The following is a 13,437-nucleotide window of genomic DNA, read 5'->3' as shown; positions in this document are numbered from 1 at the left end:
GCTTTAAAGTCTAATTTATCAGAGATGAGAATTGCAACTCCTGCTTTTTTTTTGCTCTCCATTTGCTTGGTAAATCTTCCTCCATCCCTTTATTTTGAGCTTTTGTGTATCCTTGCATGTGAGATGGGTTTCCTGAATACAGCACACTGATGGGTTTTGGCTTTTTATCCAATTTGCCAGTCTGTGTCTTTTGATTGGGGCATTTAGTCCATTTACATTTAGAGTTAATATTGTTATGTGTGAACTTGATACTGCCATTTTGGTGCTAGCTGGCTGTTTTGCCCATTAGTTTTTGTAGATTCTTCATTGTGTTGATGCTCTTTGCCATTTGGCATATTTTTGGAGTGGCTGTTTACCAGGTTTTTTTAAGTCTCAAGATTTTGTTCCTCAGTTTTCTCAGTTTTACATGTTTTTTTCATGGTTCTTTAAATTACTGATTCTTTCTCTATCTAAAATAGAGCATGCACAAAATCATCCATAACAATTCCCTATTTGTGATGAAATAATTTGAGAAGATACATTTTGTTTTTCTTAATCATTATCTGTCTCCCACATTAAAATAAATGTCCAGTTAAGGCAAGGTAATTTATGTCTTTTTCACTACATGGAGGATACTCCTATCAAAGAGCAGAGGTATAAAAATATTTTTGAATGAGTGGGTGAGTCAATGAAGTGATTGGGGATTCAACAATAAACCACAGGCCCTGCCTTTCTGGAACTTACATTATAAAGGAGCAAAAGTGAACTATAAAGACCATGGGATATAAATTTAAAAGCCAGCTACACAGTGAATTCAGTTTAACTCAAAAATACTTCTGTGCAGCAAATTCCCATCAACCTTTTTCCCTGTTAAATAAAAAGGCAGCGCATAAGAATAGATTTTCTAGTACCTAAAACCACAATCTTGAGCAATTTTGAGCCTCCTTTATTTTCACTTCCTTTGAAAAGCACTTTCTCTTCTACTTGTTTTGTTTCCTTCTGAATTTTGATCCTATTTTGATCCCAACTACTGTCACCATTTGACAAAGAAGGATAACCTTAGTAAAGAGAATAAATCGGACTTTATAGAAGATGTGCAATGGTTCTGTTCTTCAACTTAATTCTAAATGGAGAAGAGATTCCTGTGCATGTTGGTACAAGTCTTTCATTTTATCTGTTATTCACCCCAATCTAGAGAAGGATTTGAAAAACTAGTGGCTTGTGAGTACTTTCCATATGACAATGATATATAATGCAAAGTGGCAGGCATTTCTAGGTGGGAATCAGGAGGTCTGAACTGTCTCATAAAAGTTGTCTTCTGAAATAGATGTGAATATATCCACATGTGACAAAAATGGAAACTGATGCTCAGAGATGTTAAATCACTTCCCACATTTAAGACCGTAGCAAGTGTTGGAATTATCTTCCTAATATTAGGCTTTCTGATTTCAACATCGACATTCTCCTGTTAAACTTTCCAGCATGGGATTAACATACATGATTATTCACTCCTTCAATCACTTAATCTATCTGATACTGACACAAAAAGTTCTACCAACCTTAGATATAACTATGCTTGATCCCCCCACTTGCCAGATTAGAAAGAAGCCATTTCTTTTGAGATTCTAATTTTCTGCTACATTGCACTAAAACACAAAGTGTACATTGCCAAAAAAAAAAAAAAAAAAAAAAAAAAACTCTGTCTCAAAAAAAAAAAAAAAGAAAAAAGAAAATAATCTCATAAAACAAGCCAAAGGGATTCCAGGCTGAGACTGGTGTTCAGTTTCACCATTACATTAAGCTACTATTCCCCAGAGTACAGTACTATGTTGAGGTGGCTGGATCTGAAAGCAATTCTGATACCACTCACAGTGGGAGGCAACCAGACCACCTCCAAGATGATCTAGATCCAGGCTATCAGCCTAGAACTTCCCATACTGAAGAATAATTTTATTTAAAGAGTCTCATTGCCTTTGTCTGCACCTGGGTCATCAGCCATTCCACCCAGCTTCACTCTGATAATTCTCTCTAACTTATAGTCTCAGGGAGAAAAGACAGTTTGTTGTCCCTTCTCTTTTAAAAAGTTGCAAGATCCTCATGCAAATTTGTTCACCTCTTCTGCAGAGATTAACATTGCATACCATTGATCTAGAGAGTGACACTCTTAATGAAGTTATAGAAGTTTGCTGTACATTATCTCGACATAATGGCTATTTTACTCTTGCTATATATTTGCATAATTAAGTAGCCCACTTAAATGAGTCTTTATAAGAAAGTCCATTATCTTTGATTAAGATTTTAAAACAAAAACGAACTCTTTATTTTGGTACAGATCCATAAACATTTAAATGATATTTATGGAACATTTACTTGGTATCAGACATAAAATACAATGACCTGGTCTTGCCTCTCAGAACTCACAGAGTAGTAACTGGCTGAATAACTAGATCTCAGTATAAGAAAACATAGTAAATGCTGGAAGAGAATAGTATATGAAATTCCATAGGAATATCCAAGAGAAAACAATTTTATGTAGGGGAATGAGGGTAGGAGCAATGAACAGTGAAAAGACAACACTTAAACCAAGAGTTGAATATTTCACCAAGTGTAGAAATCAGGACAGATATCTATTTTTTGCAAAGGCAAGACAGGTTCATGTCCAATTGTGATGGTCTTTTGGATATACCAATTTGGCTAGCCTACATTCCTCCAGTATTCAGTAAAACACTAATCAATGTGTTGCTGTGAAAGCATTTTGTAGATGTGATTAAAGACTATAAGCAGTTGCCTTTAAGTAAGGGAGATTATTTTAGATAATCTGGGTGACCATAATTCAGTTGGTTGAATGAAAATTAGTATTCTGGCTTCCTTAAGAGAAAGAAAACTGCCTGTGAATAGAAGCTTCAGTCCACATCCAAAAGTTCCAGTCTTCCCTTTCTAATGACCTGCCCTAAGGATTTTGGACTTGCCTAACCAGGCTCTACAATCACATAATATAATTCATTGCAAAAAATCTTTTGATATTTGTTTCCTACTTGTTCTGCTTCTCTGGTTGACCTCTGACTGATGCAAATTTTGGTACCTAGAAGAGGGGTGCTGGTATAACAAATACTTAGAAATGTGGAAATGGCTTTGGACTTGAACAATGGGCAGAAGCTGGAAACATTTAGAAAAGCATGACAGAAAAAGCCTAGATTGTCTTGAAGGGATTATTAGAAATATGCACATTAAAGACGCATCTAGTGATGGCTTAGAGGGAAGTGAAGAGCATTGTAGAAAGGCAATGACTCAAGATGTCAGGAAATTAAATATGTAAGTGAATAAGCCTTTGCAAAATAGAGCAGAGGTTTTGTCAGTGCTAACATACTGAGGAGTCCAAAAGTTGAAGGTCAAAACCTGCTTTAAGGAAAGTCCTGGCCAATACCCAGGCTCTGAGTTAGTACCCCTGGAGGGCTACACCTAGGAATGGGAGGAAATACAAATTTAGATATAGCCATGCAAACATTGCAACCCAGCCTTGAATGAACTCCATTCTTGACTGGATTATGATGACTTGTTCCTCCCTTAGATGCCTATTAGAGAAAAGGAAAAACCCTCCATGGAAGAAAAGAGCATCCTCTAGAGCCTCTACAATTTTTCACATACAATTTCAGGCCTTCAATATAAAAATAAGTATAACAAAAACCAAGATGAACAGAAAAATATATTGAAATCGATCTACAAATGACTTGTCTTCAATATAGCGAATATCTGTAATAGACTACCACAAACTTGGAGACTTAAAACAATATCCATTCATTATCTCAGTTTCTGAAGTTTTGAAGCCCATGCACAGTATACTGGGTTCTTTGTTCAGGATTTCACAAGGCTGAAATCAGTGAGGCTGCATTCTTAGCTTGGGGTCCTCTTCCAAGCTCATTCAGGTTTTTGGAAGAATTCAGTTCCTTGTGGTTGTTGATATAATGGCCCCACTTTCTTGCTGACTGTCCTAATGATGTGGTCCTCTCACAAGTTGGAAGCTTACTTCTTCAAAGCCAGAAGAAGTAAGCTATATTTCCTTCAGTCTGCTATGAAGGAGTCTTATCAGAAGAGTGACTAGCTCATCATATCTGTTACATAATATAGTCTAATCAGAGTGATATCCTATGAAATTCACTGGTAACACTCACACTCAAGAGGGAAGGGATTATACATTGGAATGTGTACACTAGGTAGGAAATGTGAGAAAGATTTTGGGGTCCATTTTACAATTCTTTCTATTATATGACTCAAATATTGGTTTTATCTGTAGCTAATATATAAAATAAAACATATAGCAAAATGAATAATTTTGCTGAAGAAATTGAATAAATTAAAATTTCAAATAGAAGTATTGGAACTAAAAGATGTATTAAGTTAAATTTAAAACTTAGTAGGTGGATTTAACAGCAAATTAGATGCAGCAAAAGAAAGGATTAGTCAAATGGAGTATAGATCAGTAGAAAATACACTAATTGAAACAAGAAGAGTACAAAATATGGAAAATATAGAAAGAGAGTAAGATTATATATATATAACTAATATGCATTAATTGAAGTCCTCGAAGAAAATTAAAAATAGAATAAGGTATAATGAATATTTGAAGAAAAAAATATATCAAGCAACCCAAGCAAGATAAATTCAAAGGAAACTACAGATAAACATATCATAGTCTGTCTGAAAATGAAAAAGAATAAAATTAAAACAGACAGAAAAAAATACATTAACTTCAAAAGAGAAATAAGACTTAAGGCTGATTTCTTAACAGAAATAATAGGAGCCAGAGAATAATGGAAGAATGTCTTTAAAGGGCTGAGAAAAATAATGCTAAACACAAATGTAGACCTCCATACCCAGTGAATACAACCTTCAAACTGAAGAAAAGGTAAACATATTTCTGGACAAGAAAAAATTAAGGCAATTCATATGCAACAGATGTACATATACACAAAAATAACAAGATAAATTTTTAGACAAATGGAAAATTATTCCAAACAGAAACCCAAAAATAGAGTCAGAAATGAAGAATAATAGATAAGGTAAATATGTTGATAAATGAACATAGACTACATACAAAGAATTAAAGTTTTATAGATTTAAAGTATGTGAAAAATTATAATGAATATTCTAAAAATCAATAGAGGATAAATGAATTTTAAGTATTTAAGGATCTAGCATTGTTGGAGAGATGGTAGAAATATTAATTAGTGTTAAATTTCATAAATTTGGAATTAATCTTGTCATGTTTAGGATAACCACTTGAAGTATAATAGAAGAATGTAAAACTAAAATTCTAATAAAGAGGAGAAATGGAATTTAGAAATATTTGCATATTTTTAAATGAAGCAAGAAAGAAGATAAATATTAAAAAGTGGGTCAAACGGAAAATACATAAGTTTTAAAATTATGTATTTATCAAGAATCACGCCACTGCACTCCAGTCTGGGTGACAAAGTGAGACTCCATCTCAAAAGCTAAAAATAAAAAATTACCTGCTCCATGAAGCTTTTCCACATTCCCCTTTTTGGGAGTATGGAATTTCTCCCACCTCAAAATTCAGAAATTTTTCACATTTCTTGGCATTTTCTACCTTAAATTCTAATTAGCTTTTCACAAATTTATCAGGAATTATAGTTAATGCCAATGCACAAATACTCCAATTAAAAGACACACATTGTTAGATTAGAAAAAAACCTATAAGCTGCTTACATGTTATATACCTTAAATACAAGGACACAGAAAGGTTACAAGTAAAAGGATTTAAAAAGATAAACTATGCAAAAACTCAACAAAAGAGATATGGTATAACTATATCAATATCATCCAACAAGGACTTTAACATAGAAGTATTACTAGGATAAAGAGCCATATTTCATGATAAAGGGACCATACATCAGATGCAATAATTCTAAATGTGCATGCACCTAATAATATCAAATGTATAAAGCAAAACTTTCCAGAAAAAAAGACAACGATAAATCTAATAGGAAATGAACAAGGCATAGAGAGCCCCTCTGATCCGAAGCCAGTCTCTTAAATCCTCTACTTTTCTATTTCCTGGTGGAATTCTAGGATTCATTTTTTTTCCCCACCTACACATTTAGTTTTTTGTCCTTTCTTGGCTTTTATTATGTCCCTACCCCATTCCTTCCATCTCCTCCAATTGATTATTGAATACCCTTATCCTATATAATCTCCAAGCCCCAGCTCAGAAATCACCTTCTCAGCCAGGCGCTGTAGCACACACCTATAATCCTGGAACTTTGGGAGGCCAAGGTGGGTGGATCACTTGAAGTCAGGAGTTGGAGACCAGCCTGGAGACTGTCTCTACCAAAAATACAAAAATTACCAGGGTGTGGTGGTGCAGATCTATAATCCCAGCTACTTGGGAGGTTGAGGCAGGAGAATCACCTGAACTAGGAGGCAGAGGTTGCAGTGAGCCCAGATTGCACCACTGCACTCCAGCCTCTGTGACAGTGTGAGACTCCATCTCAAAAACTAAAAATAAAAAATTACCTGCTCCATGAAGCTTTTCCACATTCCCCTTTTTGGGAGTATGGAATTTCTCCCACCTCAAAATTCAGAAATTGTTCACATTTCTTGGCATTTCTACCTTAAATTCTAATTATTTTTGCACATGTATTAATTTATTCTTTTATTAAGGCAAGGCTTCCATGGGCTTTGACTTTGCATGGATTGTACCTGACAAAATCAGATCCAAACCATATGGGGGCTCACTAAATATCTGTTAAATAAATAAATGCTGAATGCTCCCAGAACCTTTCTCCCAAAAGTGTCAGCCAACTCTAAACTCGTGTGTGTGTGTGTGTGTGTGTGTGTGTGTGTGTGTGTGTGTGTGAGAAAGAGAATTAGAAATTAGAATTAGAAATCTGGTTTTGGAGAAAATAAGCCCCAGATTACAGCAGAGCTTCCCAAGCCAGAAAATTTCTCTAAATTTTGTAGTCAACCATGTCATGCTAAACGGGCTCCCTGGCAGCTGTGACAGAATTTCATTAACACATAAATGCCTGTCTTGCCAACTGCTTGAGGCACTGGTCACCCGCTCAAGCGATAGGAGACCTCACTGGCCAGAACCAATCACCCTGTCTTATCTCATATCCAAATAATTCATTACAGCTGTCATACTTCTATCGCTCTCACCCTTGATTTTCCTCTGCCTGAGCAAAATAGAGAGAAGAGGGAAAAGTAACTGAGATCTCAGAATTACATGAGGACGTCTTGGCCACCTAGCTCTGCCAAAATAGCTGCTTGACTTGGATTGGATGCCTCAAAGTCATTTATATAACGGAAATAATAACACTACTTATTTTGTATGTTGTTATGAGAATTAAATGGGCAAATCCATATGAGGCCACCAAATAATGCCTGTTTAAAAAGATTAGCTTCTTCCCTTCTCCACCTTCCCACCTCTTAAGAGGCCAGTAGATCATTTCCCTTGTTCAGAATAAGCTTTGGCGGGAGACAGGAGATGACAAATTCACATCCATCATCTCCCTGGATAAGAAAAGAGATTCATGCTGGCTGGCTGGCATTTCCAGAGCCTTGCAGCCATTCCAAGGATTCCGTGTGCACTGGATATAACTGGATTTCCAATAAAATACTCCATGCCTGGGCATCGCCCAGCCAGAAGCGCGATTGTCCAAAATTAAGCTGAGTTTGCCATCTAGAGGACATCAGCGGACAGGCAGGCCCCATAAGGACTTCAGCAATGACTCACTGGGCACCCAGAACAGAGACGACGCTTCATTCCTGCACTGACAATGTTTGTTGAGGACCTGCTATAAACCAGGTACTGTAGGAAAAGGACATGACGCAGCCTCTGTCCTCAATGAGCTCACAATTGAGGGGAGAGTTCACACTCTAGATTGATTTCACTGTCCAAAATGAGACCTGGTTTCCGAAAGGTGGAAGAATTCCTCCTCTGATAGTACAAAACAAATTGGCTCACCGATAAATCACACAGCCAGTAGATAGAATGGCTGAGCTGTGGGTTGCAATCAGGCATTGGGTTCCAACTTTCTAGGCACTCAAGCTGAGTTGGGTATCAAAGGACCCCACCTCCTCACTTTGCAGCCAAAGAGAGGTAAAGTGAACCAACTAGGGCCATGCAGCTAGAAAGTAGCACAGCCACTCTTGCAATGTCCATGATTCTTCCAAGGGACTGAGCTATGCCTGAAGCAGCCAGATACCAGAGCAGAGTAGACAGAGAGGGGTGTGCACAGAGCTTTCTGAACTGAGTGCTCGTCAAGGGAAGATTTGCAGAAGTCAGGAGTTTTTGTATCTTGTTGAGGCCCTCACTTGCCAATGATGGAATAAATGAGGAAATTTGGCCTGTGACCTAGATTTACATAGCTCTTCTCACCCTATAAATCTGGTTCATTTAAAGAAAGTCCCTCTCACTTTCATGGGTGTTCCTTCAGTTGTCAGGAATGTCTGTGTATTTGGAATTGTGCTTATAGTCTAAGAATCTCTTCGCCTTTGAAAGGTAGCAATGTGGCTACACGTAATTCAGGACATTTAAACTGGAAAGGAAATCTCTTTTCCAGAAGCAGGAATGTACTTCAGGGTACTAAACATTGCACCAACATTATATGCTTCTCAGCCTCATTATTGCATCTTTTAGCCAGTTTTGACTTATCTACATAGTCATTAAACGAGCATGCATTCTGTACTTCCTATGTGCCAGGCACTGTACTGAGCAAAGCACTGAAGATACAGTGGTGAACAAGACATTGCCACTGCCTTCATAGAGCTTCCAAGTCATTATCCAGATAATTATGTCAAGTTATGATGAGCCCATAAAAAAGAAAAAAGAAGAATCCTCTAAGTAAATGTCAAAGACTACTTAGCTGCAGAATAAAACTGGATTTGTGATAAACTTTCCTACTCACTCCCTATTTATCCACATTATCCTGTACACACTTTTTGTAACTTTCTCCTCAACACTTTGGGGCGGGGGTGTTGTTTGTTTGCTTCTTTGTTTTGATTTTTGTTACAGTTTATATTTGTCTGTATTACCCACAAGATTCTCAGCTTCTTGAGGTCAGGAAAAAATTTTTATTTATTCCAAGATCTTCCATGTCTACTGAATACTGGGTGCTGGTAGTATTCTTTTAATAAATAAGTGAAAGAATTAAATTGATTTCATCAGTCTGTCAATTGATTCCAAATACAACTGATAAAACCACATTTATAAAGTCTTTAATATGTAATGCATGAAACTCGAGGCACAGAGTTTCATGTCACTCAATGACAATAGGTGAAATTTTTAAAGATACATTTCTAGCCAAGTGTATCATTGCAAGTCATCCACCATTTACTACACACCTAATCTGTCAGATATGATGCTGGATGCTATCTGGAGCAGGAGATGAGCACTTACATACAAAATGTTCAAGGGTTTTCAGAGAGGAGCACATCTAATGCTAGCAGGGACAATCCATGCTATGGAAATACAAATAACCGCTAATCACTGCTGAAGTCCAACCACACCTAAACTCTAACCATAATAATTGGAAATAGCTGCCTCCATGGAGGCCTGCGTCCCAGGAGTGAGGTACAGGTTGTGGATATGTCCAAAGACTATGTCACAAGTGAAGAGAAATTTGACAGAGTGCATTCAGTGTCTACACATGTAAATACAAAGCATTGAGTGATCATTTACGGCACTCTCTAGCTTGGTTTTAAACCAAGCCAGTTTTAGATAAAGAGCCATAATATCTCTTCTTGCTGCATCATATCCTTCAGACCCCATCCACCTGGAGCACTTTTACTCACTATTTAAGTCTTTGGTCAAGTCAAACTTTGACTCTCATAGCTCTACACAACCCATGAAAAGTTAGCCCCCGAAGGATGGTGTACATACTTACAGTCATAAATTTTCAACAGCAAAGATCAGTTAGTACAAAAGAAAAAAAAAGCTATGATTTCATGAGCATCTACTATGTGCCCAGCACGGATCTAGGCACCTCCTCTGAATAATCTCTTTTACCCTGCAGGAAAACACTATGTGGTAGTTGTTATTAACTTCGGTCTATACATTTTTTTAAAAAATGATATCGAGAGAGGCTAGGTCACTCACTTATAAAAACCCAGCTTATTAACCGTAGAACTAAAATATTAATCGAGGCCCATCTCCTCCAAATCCCACTTTCTGGCTCTGTTTCCTAATGTTTCTCAAAATATTGAATATGAAGTATAGATACTATTTTTTCTACTTTGCTAATTTTTATGCTTTATCTTTCATTGATGGCAAGTGGTACTACTTTTCAAATTACGGTGGGTATGTAAAGTTTCCTATTTAAAGAGCTTAAGTTAGTTTTTAGGTGAGAGTTTTAAAGAAATATCTTATATAAGTAATAACACAACTGATGTGTGGATTTATCAAAAGCCATGCACGTGACACATATTGATTGATGTCTGGAAAACAGTGCTTTGCCCGGTAAGTGCTTCTCCACTTCTGGCGTTTCTCACATTATTTCTTGATCTCGTTACTTTTATGCCAAAGCCTCTCACCTCTGGGTGCACAGCAGAATTACACAAGAATACTGATGTCCAAGCCCCCTTCTCGCCCAATTAATTAAGAATTTCTGGGAGTGAGACCTAAACACTGGTATTTTTTCAAAGCTCCCCACATAATTCTAGTAGCAGTCAGGGTTAAGAACTGCTGTTACAAACTATGAACCCCTCTGGGTGTGCCCAGGGCACAGCACACTGCCTGGCACATAGTAGGAGATCGATAATGTTTGTTAAATAAGAAATCATGTTATCCTGGATTCTACCAAGCCGGAGGTTCTTAAATGAATCACTGGGGCCATATTTCAGATCCTATCTCTCTAACATGTTCAAGAGTATGAAATGTAAGGCCTCTGTTTAGACAATCAATCTGCTACAGAGTGAGACTATATTGCAACCAAGCCAATGTTGAATAATTCCCAATTCCCCATTCCCATCAGGGTGTTGACTTTGCTCCTTCTCCATTTGCAGAAGGATTTGAGGTCATTTCACCCATCCATATGCAGGAGACAGCCATGCTGTGATCAACCCTGGACCTAGTGGTGGTCTCAGCAGAGCCACTTCCTCATTGCATGCCTCATACCCTTGAACTCCTCAGAGGTACCTACTTACGAACTTAAGCAAAGCAGCTAAGGCCTAGCTCCCAGCTAAGGATCTGTGAGGTAGAGGAGAAAAAAAGGATGGTCTTTAGAAACAAACAGATCCAAAATTAAATTTCATATCGATCACCTCAGATAAATCACTTACCCTCCATAAGCACCCACTTCCTCATATTAAAATAAAAAATATTATATGTTTTACAGTATTGTTAAGGATTCAAGATGCTGAATGGAAGCTTCCCACAAGGGTTTGGCACGTGGTAGGTGTGACACAGAGGGGTATATGACTTTTCCATGGTTTAAGAAAGGAATGAATGAGAAGATATATAAAGCTATACAAGGTTATTACAAATACAAGAGATTAAACCCTCTCTTCCTTCTTTTTAAAGCCCCCTGTTTTAAGAAAACATAGAACTTTTGCCACACTTGACTGGTTCCTTTAGCTGTTGTTCCTTCCTCAAAGAAAGATTAACTCAACAAGAAGATTCTTCAAGGCTTAGACATGCATGTCACTTTATTAACATAGCTTTCGGTAACAAATGGACTTTTATAAGAATTCTATTATTGTACTTTAGTTGACAAGCATACAAATAACAAACATTAAAGAGACTTTGTTTTGTTTGTGTTTGAAACACAAAGCCTGAGGAAGAGTTAATTCGTGTGGTGAAATCTAGGCTTTAAAACATTTCCCAAAGGACAAACTAAAATAACTGCTTGGACCCTTATTTTACTAAGAATGCAACACATCTCCAACAGAGAAGCATTGCTTCCAGATCCTTCAAATGGCCAATTAAATATCAGGGCTGTGTTTTCATTATCCACGTACAAGGGAAATTCTCCCCGCTGCTTATCGACCAAATTCTCCTTGTTTCTGCTAGATGCAATGCACCGTTTCAATCACCTGTGTGTGTGTGTGTGTGTGTGTGTGTGTGTGTGTGTATATATATAAAATCCAGGAGAAAAAATAGGAGGGAAAAAGATACTTCTAGCTAAGAAAACATCAAGAACAATGACAGAATCATGAAAGAAATCCAGTTTAGCGTGTTCAAAAAAGGGAATTCATCTGTCATAACTTGAACAGACACAGCAAGGGGAGTAAAGAAAGAGAATAAATCTTCCGAATCCCATTCTAGGGCCCTGGAAATACAAAAGTGTCTATGACATGGTCCCAGTCTTCAGAAAATTTATAAACTAAGGACTTATTTCAAGAAAGAAATAGGTATTTACATTACTATTTAAGTGCTGTGATAGATATAAGTCCAAGTTGCTACAGAAGCACAGAGTAGGAGCTTACAATCCAGGCTTAGTGGGGGTTCCTGGAAGAAGTGGCACTAAGCAAGGTCCTGAGGGATAAGTAAGGCTGGCAGAGGACAAGGTCAATGAAACACTCATGACAAAAGAAGCATCACCTTAAAGGCATAGTGGCTTGTCTTCAGTACAGCCCAGAGTTCAATATGGCAGGCCATAGAGTGAAGAGGAGATTATGAAAAGCCAGTATAGAGTAAAAGGCAAAGACCAGGATGCCCTGGACCTTATAGATTGCACCTATTATTTGGAATATTATCCTAAGGACAAAGGGAACCATTGAAAATATATAAGCAACTGGATGACATAATTAAATGCACTCTTCAGATAGATTATGACTGTGACTTGTAAATGGAATAAAAGAGGGCAAGACTGTAAGCAGAGAGACTGGTCAGCTAGCCACGGCAATATTCTAGAAGAAGAATAGCAAGAGCATGAGCTAGAAGCTTAGGAGAAGTAGGGTACAATCAAGCAATATGAATAAAGTGGAATCTTCATGTCTTAGAGATTGATTGACTGTTGAAAAGGAGGAGTCAATAACTCCCAAATTTCCAAAGGGGGTCATTGGAGACATAATGGTGTGTTCAGCAAGATAAGACTTTCCCGCTGCAGAAGGTATGTCCCTGAAAACATGAAGACCTGAAGTTCGGGACAGTGTTTTTGTTGACACTATGTGAATAATTTCTAAAAGGAAAATGTTTTTGAGATTTCCACTGCACAAGACATCTGTGCCTAACTGAAAGAATAGATCGAATAGCTAGAATAGGTTGTTATGCCAGTCATTTTAGAGCATGAGGGGAATAATCTTGCCAAGTTTATATCTTGTCATAAGATTTGGCTTTCATGACCTAAATACAAATCAAGATATACTAGATTCAAAAGCCATTTAATCTTGCCCAAGTATGTAAAGAGGAGATATTGGGAAAGCAAAGCATTCACAGTATTCCTTCAGGAATCCCTAGATATCTTGGACACTTCACACAAAACACAATCCTAATGA

The sequence above is a fragment of the Cebus imitator genome, unplaced genomic scaffold (assembly GCF_001604975.1).
Source record: "Cebus imitator isolate Cc_AM_T3 unplaced genomic scaffold, Cebus_imitator-1.0 Scaffold13, whole genome shotgun sequence".
Taxonomy (NCBI): domain Eukaryota; kingdom Metazoa; phylum Chordata; class Mammalia; order Primates; family Cebidae; genus Cebus; species Cebus imitator.
This window is presented reverse-complemented; position numbering follows the sequence as displayed.